Source organism: Heterodontus francisci, chromosome 8, assembly GCF_036365525.1.
Source record: "Heterodontus francisci isolate sHetFra1 chromosome 8, sHetFra1.hap1, whole genome shotgun sequence".
Lineage (NCBI taxonomy): Eukaryota > Metazoa > Chordata > Chondrichthyes > Heterodontiformes > Heterodontidae > Heterodontus > Heterodontus francisci.
This window is the reverse complement of record NC_090378.1, coordinates 106,269,729-106,284,155: the sequence shown is the minus strand read 5'-3', so window position 1 is coordinate 106,284,155 and position 14,427 is coordinate 106,269,729.

Sequence of the window (14,427 nt, the reverse complement as noted above, 5' to 3'; positions counted from 1 at the left end):
GCCTTGTTAGGTCTCCTTTCTGCTCTGCGTTTAAATAGGAGGGTACGGTGTCCAATTTCCCTAACATTCTGGTGTTAGCTAACCGGACGGTAAGGGGTTTGATTTGAGAATCCTCCAGGCCTCCCTTTACCTCATCCTCATTGTCCCTTTCCCCCTCCTCTTTCCTGACTACCTGACAGACCTGTGCTTGTTTGTCCCCTTCCCGGCTGTGATACTGCATTAACAAATTGATCTGGCACAGCCTTTGCTTTTTCCTACGGTCTTTGGTGTCAATTAAATAATTCACCTTGCTAATCTTCTTTACTACTCTGTGCAGACCACTGAACCGGGCTTTCAGTGGTTCACCCTGTATTGGTAGTAATATTAACACATGATCTCTGGTCTGAAATGTGCTGGCCTTGGCCTGTTTATCTGCCTGTCTTTTCATAGCTGCCTGGGAGGTTTTTAGGTGTTCCTGAGCCACTGCACAGGCTCTTGTGAGCTGTTTTCAGAACATGGAAATGTAGTCTAACAGGGAAGACCTCTCCTTGATTAGTTTTAGAGGACCTCTCACGTCTTGTCCATAAACTAATTCAAAGGGACTGAAACCAGTGGACTCATTGGGTGAGTCCCTGGTAGCAAACAGAAGAAATCCCAGCCGTCTGTCCCAATTATGGGGGTACTTATAGCAGTGTGCCCTGATCATTGTCTTTCAGATCTGATGGTACCGCTCCACTTCCTCATCAGCACCTCATTCTTTAAATAGTGGCACTCAGTATCTTCCTCTGCTTCAGCTTCAGTTTGGGCAGTCTGTGTCAACTTTTTTAATCCTGGGTTGGCTTGCGGAGTCTCGACCAAGGAAGACCTGCTGAGCATTTCCTTTGGTTCTTCTAAATTCCCGAAGGTTTTGAATAACCAGACAGAAGGGTAATCTGTCTGCAATGCCAATTCAGCCTCCTCTGATGGAGCTTGCTTGTTCATGAACTGGGTCACCACACAGTCAAGGGAAATGCCAGGAATCTTCTCTAACTGCTGTGTCTTCCTGACCTCATTCGGTCTCTCTAGGACCACTGGGGAAGCTACCACCTTCGCCCCCGCCAGATCATTACCAAGGAGCAGGTTGACACCATCCACAGGTAAACTAGGGGCAATCCCCAGTTACCGGTCCTGAAATAAGGTCGCACTCCAGGTGTGGCCATAGAGGTATGGGCATATACCTTCCCCCAATACTGTTCGCTCATACTCTGGCATTCAATGCACTCTAGTTGAACTAGTTGAAGTTTACTAGCCCATGTGTGCCTTTCTGCCACTTACATTGTTACAGATGCCTTTGTCACTTCCAGACTCGACGACTCTAACGTCTTCCTTGCAGGCCTTTCATCTTCCACCCTCCATACACTCCAACTGGCACAAATCACTGCATTATTTATCTTGTCTCACAGTAAGTCCTGATTGCCAAGTACGCCATCCTTGCTGAACTGCAGGCTTCCTTTGTGCCAACATAGTAATTCAAAATGCTTTTTCTCATCAATAAACCCTTCCATGGTCTTGCCTTATCCTGTATCTGCTCCAGTCTTTTACACCCTTCTGAAATCTCCTCTTCTTTCCTCGGACTCCAGCATTTTGTGCATCCACCTCCCTCACTATTGACCATCCAGGTGCCTCAGTCCTATTCTTTGGAGTTTTCTCCCTGATCCTCTGTGTTTCTATCTCCACATCTCCTTAAAACACATCATTTTGACTTAGTTTGTGGTCACTACTAATCTCATTCCTTCTTGGCTTGGCATTCATTTTCATTATGGCTAGTGCAACAGTCTTCTCTTTTCCCCCTCCCTCTCCACCTTCTTCCTCCCATGGATATGATGTGGAATGTTGTGAGGGGGCATGGTGGAGGCTGATCTTTTTGTTTTGGACAAGGCAATGGAGGGTTCATTGAAGGATGATTTTTCTAAAGAAATTAGTGTTTAGGATGGAAAAAGCATAGCCACTCGCTGCGTGAAAATATTTTTCTTCATGTCGCTTTTGCTTCTGTTGGCAATTACCTTAAATCACAGAATCGTTACAACACAGAAGGAGGCCATTTGGCCCATCGTGTCAGCACCGGCTCTCTGAAAGAACAACTCCCTCAGTTCCATTTCCCTGCCTTCTCCCCATAACCTTGCACATTCTTCCTGGAGTAATTCAAATCGGGGATGCTCAAGAGGCCAGAATTGAAGGAGCGCAGGTATCTCTGGCGGAGGGTTTGTAGGAAATTACGGAGATAGGGATGAGTGAGACCATGGAGGTATCTGAAAATAAGAATAAGAGTTTTAAGATCAAGGCTTTGCTTAACCAGGAGCCATTGTGGGTCAGTGAGCACAGGGTTGATGGGTGAATGAGCCTTGGTGTGAGTTAGGACACAGGCAGCAGAGTTTAAGATGGCCTCAAGTTAATGGAGGGTAGAATGTGGGAGGCCGACCAGGAGTGCGTTGGAATAGTTAGGTCTAGAGGTGATAAAAGCATGGATGAGGGTTGCAGGAGCAAATGAGCTGTGTGTTTCTTCTTGGGTGAGCAATGAAGAATATCTCGGGCTGAATACATGTGAATGTATGTTCTGGTGTTGGCCCAACTTACCAAATCTTGAGCTGATGCCTTGGATTTCCGGGTGCTTGGAGAGGGGACTATTAGTACGTGCACATGGCAGCTGATAGAGCACGAGTCCATTATTCTAGCCCAGGGCTGTCCAACATATGGCCCGCGGGCCAGCATCCAGCCTGCCAAAGGTTTCCATCCGGCCCACGGCTGTAAACTGTACCTGGGGCCGTTCCTCATCCTCCCAAGGTGTCCGTGACTGGAGATGAGAAATTCCACATTGTCAGACCAGCTTTTAAAAAAGATCACAAGTCAGTTTAAAGTCAGTTTTTAAAAGGCCGCAGGAGGACCCTGAACCTGTCCAAAGTTCAGAAACTGCTATTCCCGTGTTGGCACCTGTCAGCTGGAAACTGATTTTCGATTTCTTTTTTAAAAAACCTGATCAACCATCTGTTGAGTGCTCCCATTCTCTGCAACTGTCAGAGAAAGAGAGAGAGAAAGGGGGAACAGGGGGAGAGAAAGGGGGAACAGGGGGAGAGAGGGCAGAGAGAGAGGAGGGACAGAGAGAGAGAGAGATGCGGGGGCAGAGAAAGGGTGATCAAGATCACTCCTGACAGATGGACATCTATCCGGAATACTCCACATCGCTACAAGAAGTGTGCGGGCAAACATTGACTACTTATGCAAGCACAAAAATGCCAGGTATCGCACTAAATCAGTGTCCAACATAGTGACCAGAAATTAAGTCAATAAATTTGTCTTCTTATTTAAAGATTCTTCACAAAAATGCAGCTTTGTTGTTGTTTTGATTAATCCTAAGATAAATGTCAATCCTTATATCTTTCCGAAATTGTCTCACCGCCACCCTTATAAGACAAAAATTGAAATGTGCCCCCCCCACCACACGAAAAGGTTGGGCAGCCCTCTTCTAGCCTGTGGTTCAATTCTGCCCACTTTATTTTTACCTTCATGGTTGAATTTTGATAGGATCTGTTCTTGAAGACTTGATTTCCTCCTTTCTTTGAGTATTATTTCACATTTTCTCGCCTCCTCTCTTGAAGGTGCTGACCCACACTGAGTGTACTGTAAGGACCTGAAAGGGTTAATATTGGAGACAATGAGAGCAACCCACTGTAGTGATAATGATGTAATAGTCACATGGTAATAGACTTTGGGGAAGAAGAGAGTAGCAGCACGAAGGATGCTAGCTAGAGAGGCTTGAGGAGAGTGGAAAAAGAGATGGGTAAATAATTAAAGAATTATTATTTGACCTTATCCAGAGGCCGAGACTTTATTAAGTCCTAGCTATACTACAACTACAACAACGACACACAACAGTGAGGATCTGTTCCACTAAGGAAAGTAGCCCTCTAGTACCTTGTCCAAATGGTCATTCTGCATGTGTCGGTACACAGTGAGTGTTGGCAGGCTGTTAAACTGTGATGGCATCACAGCTGAGTCATGACGCAGACCTCCTCTGAGATCCACGTAGCTTTCAGCATTAGGTAAATGTACAATGGTCAGAAGCAACAACCTTTGCCGATATTTATTTTGTTTGGGATGCTGTGTTCAATTGCAGTGTCCCGGCTGCTGCCTGGGATGGGACCAGGCAACTTTACATTGACCGGGGAACAATCCTGGGACCTGAAATAAAAGCAGAAAATTCTACAAATTCTCAGCAGGATCTGTGGAGAGAGAAACAGGAATAATGTTTCAGGTTGGTGCCCCTTCAGAACTGGGAGTGTTTAGACATGTAACAGTAACATGGCAGGGAAAGCGGAGGCAGAGAGTAAAGAACAAACAGAGGATCTGTGATAGGGTGGAAAGGAGGAGAGACTAAATGATAAAATGAGTTGATAGTGCAAGGCAAAAGGAGATGGTAATGGGACAAGTACCATTCGCAACTCCTCAGATACTGAAGCAGCCCATGTCCAGATGCAGCAAGACCTGGGCAATATCCAGACTTGAGCTGATAAGTGGCAAGTAACATTTGCACCACACAAGTGCCAGGCAATGACCATCTCAAACAAGAGAGAATCTAACCATCTCGCCTTGATGTTCAATGTCATTACCATCATTGAAACCCCCAATATCAACATCCTGGGGGTTACTATTGAACAGAAACTGAATTGCACCAGCCACATAAATATTGTGGCTGCAAGAGCAGGTCAGAGGCTGGGAATTCTGTGGCGAGTAACTCAATTCCAGACTCTCCAATGCCTGTCCACCAACTACAAGGCCTAGATGGGTGCAGCTCCAACAACTCTCAAGAAGCTCAACACAATTCAGGACAAATCAGTCCACTTGATTGGCACCCCATCCAGCACCTTCAACATTCACTCAATTCATCACCAATGCAGAGTGGCAGCAGTGTGTACCACCGACAAAATGCACTGTAGCGACTCACCAAGATTCTTTCGACAACATCGTCCAAACCTGCAACCTCTACCATCTGGAAGGACAAGGGCAGCAGATGCATGGGAACACCACCACCTGCAAGTTCCCCTCCAAGCCACACACCATCTTGACTTGGAACTATATCGCCGTTCCTTCACTATCACTGGGTCAAAATCCTGGCACTCCCTTACCAACAGCTCTGTTGGTGTACCTACACCCCAAGGACTGCAGCTGTTCAAGAAGGCAGCTCACCACCACCTTCTCAAGGGCAATTAGGATAGGCAATAAGTGCTGGCCTAAGCAGCGACACCCACCTCCCATGAATGAATAAAAAAAGTAAAGAAACAAAAAAGGTGTGTCCAAAGGAAGTGTAAATGGAAAAAAGCAGAATCATCACTAACAGCTGCCATCTGAAAAAATAAATTGGGAGCCGTGGTTATGATCTGAAATTGTTGAACTCAATGTTGAATCCAGAAAACTGTAAAGTGCTGAACTAAAAGATGAGGTGCTATTCCTTGAGCTTGGGACCTTCCTGAATTGCACATCACAGTGCATTTACCTCTGAGGAGCTAGCAGTCAGCCCTGTGTCATCAGGGCTGTTGACAAGGGAGACCTAAACTTCATTTTTACTTTTAGAAATCAAACCGTAACCTCTGCCACTTTAAAGGTTTGAGTTGAAGGTAGTCTCCAAAAAATAGAGACCTCATTTCACAGAGTAATTAAACTACATCTTGTTCACATTTTAATCATTAACCTATGGTACAAAGCATTGTTATATTGCCAACCACTTGTGTTATTGAAATATTTGAATTTACTGTTGCTTTTGATCCAATGAATCAAAGACAAACCATACGCTTGTTGTGGGGTTGACAACTTCCTTTGATTTCACATCAGCCTATGGTAAATTGATGTATTTGGCTGTTTCAGCCCCCTCCTACTCTGCCAGTCAAAATACAGGAGGGATCTAGTCAACCAAGTCACTAGGGTGTTTGTTGTGTAAAGTGAATGACCTGGTGCACCATTTTGGCTCTGAATGACAGAACCTTTGCCCTCTTGGTTGTGCACACTAACACACTCAGGTGATCTTAGCACAAAGTATGCTATATGAACTGAGGAGGATAGTGATTGACTTCAAGAGGACATAGACAGGCTGGTAGAATGGCCAGATATGTGGCAGATGAAATTTTAATGCAGAAAAGTGTGAAGTGATACATTTTAGTAGGAAGAACGAGGAGAGGCAATGTAAAATATACATTGCATATAAATATACAATGTTAAATGTACAATTCTAAAGGGGGTGCAAGAGGAGAGACAACTGGGGGTATACATGCACAAATCATTGAAGGTGTTGGGACCGGTTGTGAAAATGGTTAAAAAGGCACATGGGATCGTGGGCTTTATAAATAGAGGCAGAGAGTACAAAAGCAAAGAAGTTAGGCTGAACCTTTGTAAAACACTGGTTCGGTTTCAACTGGAGTCTTGTGTCCAATTCTGGGCACCACACTTTGGGAAGGATGTGAAGGCTTTAGAGAGGGTGCAGAAAAGATTTAAGAGAATGCTTCCAGGGTTGAGACACTTCAGTTATGTGGATAGATTGGAGAAATTGGGGCAGTTCCCCTTGGAGAAGAGACATTTGAGAGGAGATTTGATATAGGTGTTCAAAATCGTGAAAGGTCTAAACACAGTAGATTGAGAGAAACTTTCCATTGGTGAAAGGGTTGAGAACCAAAGGACACTGATTTAGGGTGATTGGCAAAAGAACCAGAGCCGACATTTGGAAATAAAAACAAGAAATGCTGGAAATACTCAGCAGGTCTGGCAGCATCTGTGGAAAGAGAAGCAGAGTTAACGTTTCGGGTCAGTGACCCTTCTTTGGAACTGAGAAGTATTAGAAATGTCAAAGGTTATAAGCAAGTGAGGTGGGGGGTGTGGCAAGAGATAACAAAAGAGAAGGTGCAGATTGGACAAGGCCACATAGCTGACCAAAAGGTCATGGAACAAAGGCAAACAATATGTTAATGGTGTGGTGAAAGACAAAGCATTAGTGCAAATAGGGTGTTAACGGACTGAAGGTTGAACAGCAGCAAGTACAGACATGAAAAAAAACAGTGGGTCAGCAAACTGAACAAACTAAGATGAAATGAAATAAACATGAAAAAAAAGAAAAAAAGAAAAAATAACTAAAAATAAAAGTAAAATGGGGGCCCGTCATGCTCTGAAATGATTGAACTCAATGTTCAGTCCGGCAGGCTGTAGTGTGCCTAATCGGTAAATGAGATGCTGTTCCTCGAGCTTGTGTTGATGTCCACTAGAACACTGCAGCAATCCCAGGACAGAGATGTGAGCATGAGAGCAGGGGCGAGTGTTGAAATGGCAAGCAACCGGAAGCTTAGGGTCCTGCTTGCGGACTGAGCGGAGGTGTTCCGCAAAGCGGTCACCCAGTCTGCGTTTGGTCTCCCCAATGTAGAGGAGACCACATTGCGAGCAGCGAATACAGTATACTACATTGAAAGAAGTACAAGGAAATCGCTGCTTCACCGACATTAGGAAAAGCTTTTTGACGCAACAAGTGCTTAGGATCTGCACTGCCTGAGAGTGTGGTGAAGGCAGATTCAATTGTGGCTTTCAAAAGGGAATTGAATGATTATCTGAAGAGATAAAATTTGCAGGGGTTAAGGGGAAAGGGCAGGGGAGTGGGACTGGCTGAGTTGCTCTTGCAGATGGCCCAGGGAAAATTGATATGTTTGGCTATTTTGGCTCCCTGCTTTGAGTTTGTTATTAAATGGTGACCAGACCTATCAAGCTTGCCAGTTCCTCCAGTAAGAAGCCAGTGTATGGAGACCTGGAGCCAAATGGCTCCTTCGGTGCTGAAACCATTCTATGATATTGGATCCAATTTATTTAATGTAAAAAAATGTTGCTCTCCTTTCCCTGTCCCTTTCCCTCCCATCTATCCCCATCCTGGGCCTCAGCTTGGAGAGATTTAGAGGCATGAATGAGCATTCTTCCACTGCAGGAGTATAGTTAGAGTTCCAACATGCTGTGCCACCCCTTGGCTTCCTCTTCTACCGCACCTTCAAATTCTTTCCCCTCCTTGATAAGACTTTAAACTGAGGTCCTGTTTGTCCTCAAGCAGACGTAAAAGATTCCATGGCACTATTTCGAAAAAGAGCAGGGGAGTTCTCACTGGTCTCCTGGCCAATATTTATATTCCAACCAACATTGCTAGAAACAGATTATCTGGTCATTATCCCATTGCTATTTGTGGGATCTTGCTGTGTGGAATTGGCTGCCACCTTTCCTACATTACAACAGTGAGTATACTTCAAAAGTACTACATTGGCTGTAAAGCTGTGATCCTTTTTTTAGAAGTGGTGATTTTGCATTGCCTCTTAATTATGTGGGATTGAATTTCTAGGCTGTAAAGTGCCCTGTCTCCTTAGTAGTGGTTGTGCTGGCTTGTATTTTCTGACATAGAATTGTCACACTCGGATCAAGGGTTAATTTTACATTACTTTCGAAAGTTAGGATGATGAAAATTCTTTATTATAATGGACTTGTGCTCCATCACCAAGACTGCCTTCTTGCACCTCTGTATCATTGTCTCCATCCATTTGCTGCTAAAACCCTCATCGATGCCTTTGTTACCTCTGAGCTCAACTATTCTGAGTCTATTCTGAGTTCAATGCACTCCTGGTTGGGCTCCCATGTTGCACCCTCTGTAAACTTGACGTCATCTAAAACTCTACTACCTGTATCCTAACTCACACCAAGTCCCACTCACCCATCACCCCAGTGCTCGCTGACCTACATTGGCTCCTGGTCTGACACCTCAATTTTAAAATACTCTTCCTTGTTTTCAAATCCTTCTCCAGCCTCACCTGTCCCTGTCTCTAAAATCTCCTCCAGCTCTACAACCTTCTGAGATCTCTGTGCTGTTCCAATTCTAAAGGGTTGCACATTCTCGATTTTCATTACTTTACCATTGGTGGTCGTGCTTGCAACTGCCTAGGGCTTAAGTTCTGGAGTTCCCTCCCTAAACTTCTCTGCCTCTCTACTTCTCTCTCCTCCTTTAAGTTGCTTCTTAAAACCTACCTCTTTGACCAAGCTTTGGTCATCTGCCCTAATATTTCCTTTCGTGGGTTTGTGCCAAATTTTGTTTGATAATGCTCCCGGGAAGCACCTTGGGCTGTTTAACTATGCTAAAGGCTGTATATAAATGCAAGTTGTCATTATAGGTCGAAGTATTAGGCATAATATTACAGAGGACATTTGAACCCCTTGATGCTTTTGTAAAAGAGTTGTTTCCCAGAAATTGCTGCCTGTCTCTGGAGGACTTTGGTCTACTCTTCTATCACAATTTATTTTATTTTGTAAATCTTTCCCACCTCCCTTTCTGAAGATTCTGACTCATGCTGGCTAGGGTTCCCTAGGACTGGTTGGACCACAGTGTGAAATTATTGCCTCTTTGTAATCTTTCTCTTGGTTCAGGTATAAGTCCCTCACTCTCAGAATTATCTTAGCTGACTGCAGGGACTGCAGTACAGAGAACAATGGCATTGGTTCAAAACATTGACTTAACAACAGCATGTATTTATATAGTGCCTTTAATGTAGTAAATGTCCCAAGACGCTTCCTAGGAGCATTACAAAGCAAAATTTGACACCAAGCCATATAAGGCAGATGACTAAAAGCTTGGTCAAAGAGGTAGCTTTTAAGGAATGTCTTAAAGGAGGAAAGAGGCAAGAGGTTTAGGGAGAGAATTCTGGAGCTTAAGGCCTTGGCAGTTGAAGGCATGGCCACCAATGGTGGAGCGATGAAAAACGGGGATTCTTAAGAAGCCAGAATTAGAGGAGTGCAGATATCTTGGTTCTTTCTGGTTCTTATTTATTATGACCATTGGTCAGCTCAAGTTAAGACCATTTCATTATAAGTTTTAGTTACCTGCCCCTGATATTCGAGAGTCCAATCATCATTCATTGCTGTATCGTTTTTCATTTTGATAATTTGCCCAACTTCTTTCTCTCCATACAATTCAACAATAGGAGGACATAAATCTCGTCCAAGGTCTGATGGTCTCTCAGGCTGTGGAACTTCTGCATCTTTTCAATTTGCACTAAAAAGCAAAGATCACAAGTAAATTAATAGCCAAAGCTTGCAGTGGAGGTCAAACCTCTTTATTTTAGCAGGCCTAGTTGTAAGACGGGAGCTGAATGGTCCCGGGTTTCATTAGAAAGTCGTGTTCTGCCAGGGATCCATAGAAAGGGCTGAGTCTTTGTAGGGAAATAATGGATTGGCCAACCTGCATGTTTTTGTTTTGTTTACTACAGTCGCTGAAACAGAATAATTTCCCATTGAAGTGTACCCTTGTGGCACTGATGCATATACCAGCTCTCCTCCCTCCACATGGAGCTAAAAGAAGGGCTGATTTTAGAGCAGGAGGCTGATTTTATGTATATAAGCAGCTGGCAGATAATAGAAACTAATGTAAGATTCTGTTTATGAAGAACAGTTTATCTGCATTCTGTTTGCTTGGTCAGGGGAATACCATTGTTTGGGGGATTTTGCAGGGAGGTGGTATTTGAGTTTTTAAAACTTATTCTGGGGATGTGGGTGTCGCTGACAAGGCCATCTTTTATAGCCCATCCCTAGCTGTCCTTGAGAAGATGGTCATAAAATGATACAGCACTGAAGGAGGCCATTCGGTTCATCGTGTCTGTGCTGGCTCTTTGAAAGAGCTATTCAAATAGTCCCACTCCCCTGCTCTTTCCACATAGCCCTGCCAATGTCTGCTTTCAAGTATTTATCCAATTCCCTTTTGAAACTTACTGTTGAATCTGCTTCCACCACCCTTTCATGCATTCCAGATCATAACTCACTGTGTAAAATAATTTTCCCTCATTTCCCCCGAGAATTGTTGTCAAATTTCATAAATTTGTGTGCTCCAATTTCCAATCCTGCTGCCAGTGGAAACAGTTTCTGCTGCAGTCCTGTGTAGTGAAGAAGCTCCCACGGCGCTGTTAGACGGTGGAGGCTGCAGTTTTGAGAAAACAAGCAGTCCTACAGGCCCAGCTGTCATGTTGTAGCAGTGATAACTTCACGCTGATGCTAGAGCACCAAGCTCCTTTATTATTGAATTCCCAAGCACCTGCATTCACAAACACACACACATTTTATGAAGCCATTGTAGCGTTGATTACATATTGCTTGTGGGAGGAATAGTCTTGATGATGGCTGTGCTTGGGCTTGGAACAAGGTAGACTTGTGCAACTGCCCTCGGTAGTGAATTGTTTCAGTTTTCCCACAAGCTACTTCTAATTTTGTCCCAGTGTTAGGGAAAATGCCCAACCAGCTTCTTAATGGCTAACCAATGAGGTATGCACTTGAAGATCCAATCAGATTCCTGTTGATATTCATGTGAAGAATGGTGCCTGGATTGAGTGTCTGTCACGAGGGGGCTGTAGGGCTGTACTTCAGCAAAGGGGCAGACCTTTGGGGAGACGGAAAAAGTTTATCATAAAAAAAAGGCTGAAATATGCAGGTTTCACACATATCAATGAGAAGGACAGATGTTGCAAAGATACTGTCTAACTGAACATTACAGGTGGGTGAAAGAACAGATTTCCCAGGAGTTATTGGAAGAATGAAACTTACAGCCGCAACTCTTTTAACTCTGCAGTTCATCAGCTGGTGCTTGAGACTCTGTGGATGGACCTTCAAGAAGTAATGGACTTAGCTCTAAAAACTGTGAACATCTGGAACACCAATGCATCTGTCACTTACTGAAATGACTTTGATAGAGTGAGTTCCCATACTCTGCACAGTAGAGGGAGCTGGCAAATAGGAGAGGTGCCGAAGCATTCCTTGCAAACCTGTTTGAACGGAGTCAAGTTAGAAAAGTCAATGTGGAAGCAGGGAGGGTGGTGGCAATACACTTCTCAGAAGCAGCCTGAATCCTGTTTGGCTCAGAAATGTTATCTTATGGGGCAGATGCCTTTGGTATTAAGTGAGTGCTAGACTACAGGAGCTCAGTATTACTGCCCTGCCATTACTCAAAAAAGGTCAATATTTGAAATTACGCTAAATCCTTTCTCTGCAAACAAAATTAAGGGCCATTCAAAATTTTCACAAACGATACTGTGACGGGAAAACAGAGTTCTTCGTATATACTATTTATTTATTTATTTTTTTAAATTTCCAAAATATACTTTATTCATAAAAATCTGCAAAAATTACATTGCCAAACAGTTTCAAACAGCACCAAAAAATACAAACATTGCAAGGGAGATCAGTTTCCTTCAATACTATCATGAGTTTCTTCACAACCCTTCCATTTCACAATTGTTGTGCCAATTCCAGTTTTACATTTACAGCAAATGAAAATATTAACGATACAGTTCGAGGGGTTTCCCATGGATCCAGCCCCTCAGTTCAGCTTGGTGGGGGGACCTTACACTGTGGTCTTTCCCCATTGAGCCTTTGCTGCGGCTGCCCCAAGCTTTAGTGCGTCCCTCAGCACGTAGTCCTGGACCTTGGAATGTGCCAGTCTGCAACATTCGGTGGTGGACAACTCTTTGCGCTGGAAGACCAGCAAGTTTTGGGCAGACCAAAGGGCGTCTTTCACCGAATTGATAGTCCTCCAGCAGCAGTTGATGTTTGTCTCGGTGTGCGTCCCTGGGAACAGCCCGTAGAGCACAGACTCCTGTGTTACAGAGCTGCTTGGGATGAACCTCGACAAAAACCACTGCATCTCTTTCCACACCTGCTTTGCAAAGACACATTCCAGGATGAGGTGGGCGACCGTCTCTTCCCCACCACAGCCAACGCGGGGGCACTGTGCAGAGGGGGAAAGACTTCGGGTGTGCATGAAGGATCTGACGGGGAGGGCCCTTCTCACCACCAGCCAAGCTACGTCTTGGTGCTTGTTTGAAAGTTCTGGTGATGAGGCATTCCGCCAAATGACTTTGACGGTCTGCTCGGGGAACCATCCGACAGGATCCACCGTCTCCTTTTCCCGTAGGGCCTTGAGGACATTCCGTGCAGACCACTGCCTGATGGACCGGTGGTCAAAGGTATTTTCCCGCAGAAACTGCTCCACGAAGGATAGGTGGTACGGCACGGCCCAACTGCATGGAGCGTTCCGCGGCAATGTGACCAGGCCCATCCTTCACAACGCCGGGGACAGATAGAACCTCAGCACGTAGTGACACTTGGAGTTTGCGTACTGGGGATCTACACACAGCTTGATGCAGCCGCACACGAAGGTGGTCATCAGGATGAGGGCCACGTTGGGCACATTTTTCCCGCCCTTGTCGTATATACTATTTATATACCCATATAAATGATGGTAGTTCACTGGTTTTGCACTTTTCATCTCTCCTATCTTTCAGGCACTAATTCTCAGTCCCACCTTCAGGTCTTCTGTAGCCTCATTTAATGGGCTTTTGTTTGTGTGAGCGCAGACATGTGATAGCTGCAGGATATTTGACCATGGAAGGCATCACAATGGAGCCACATCCTATCCTCACTTAACATTTATGTTCACACACTTTTTAGCAGGGATCTCTGGATAGAGAAAAGGAACAACAACCATGCTTGATTTTATTTTTGCCTCTTTACTGAGATTATTTGTTATACCCTTACTAAATTAAAAAAGAATAAGACTTGCATTTATATAGTGCCTTTCATGACCTCAGGACATCTCAAATGCTTTACAACTATGTACTTTTGAAGTATAGTCAGTGTTGTAATGTAAGAAATGCGGCAGCCAATTTACACACAGCAAGCTCCCACAAACAGCAGTGAGATAAATGACGAGATAATCTGTTTTAGTGATAGTAGTTGAGATATAAATATTGGTCAGGACACCAGGGATAAATCTCCTGTTCTTCAAAATAGCATCACATGATGTTTTACACCTACTTGAGTGGGCATATGGACCTCGGTTTAAGGCTTCATCTGAAAGATGATTCCTTTGACAATGCGGCACTCCCTCAGTACTGGTCTGGTGTGTTAGCCTAGATTCTGTGCTGCAGTCTCTGGAGTGGGGCTTAAACCCACAACTATATGACTCAGAGGCAAAAGTGATTCCCTGCCACGACTAACACTAAATTAGCTGTGCCTCACTCTCTGATTTTGTATTCTTCTCTTTGTGGGAGTGCCACAATTTGGCACCTCATCCTCATCAACCCGGGTCATACTATCACTGTTTGATGCAGTGTGCTATACCTTTGCATACATATTGCATACAAAAGTGCTTCCATTTATTGTTAAATTTTGAGGACTTGTGTTTTAAAACTGGAAAAAGGATTCCATAGATGCTTGGACTTTGTGTCTTTTTTAAAAAGAGGTCATCGTAAGGTCTTTTGAACTTGGTTTGTAAACAACCCTTACTGGAAGTCACCAGTCTTCAGATAATTACCCAGCAAGGGCTTTTTGACTTGGGGGAGATATTTACAGAGAAGTGACGATTTATAGGGG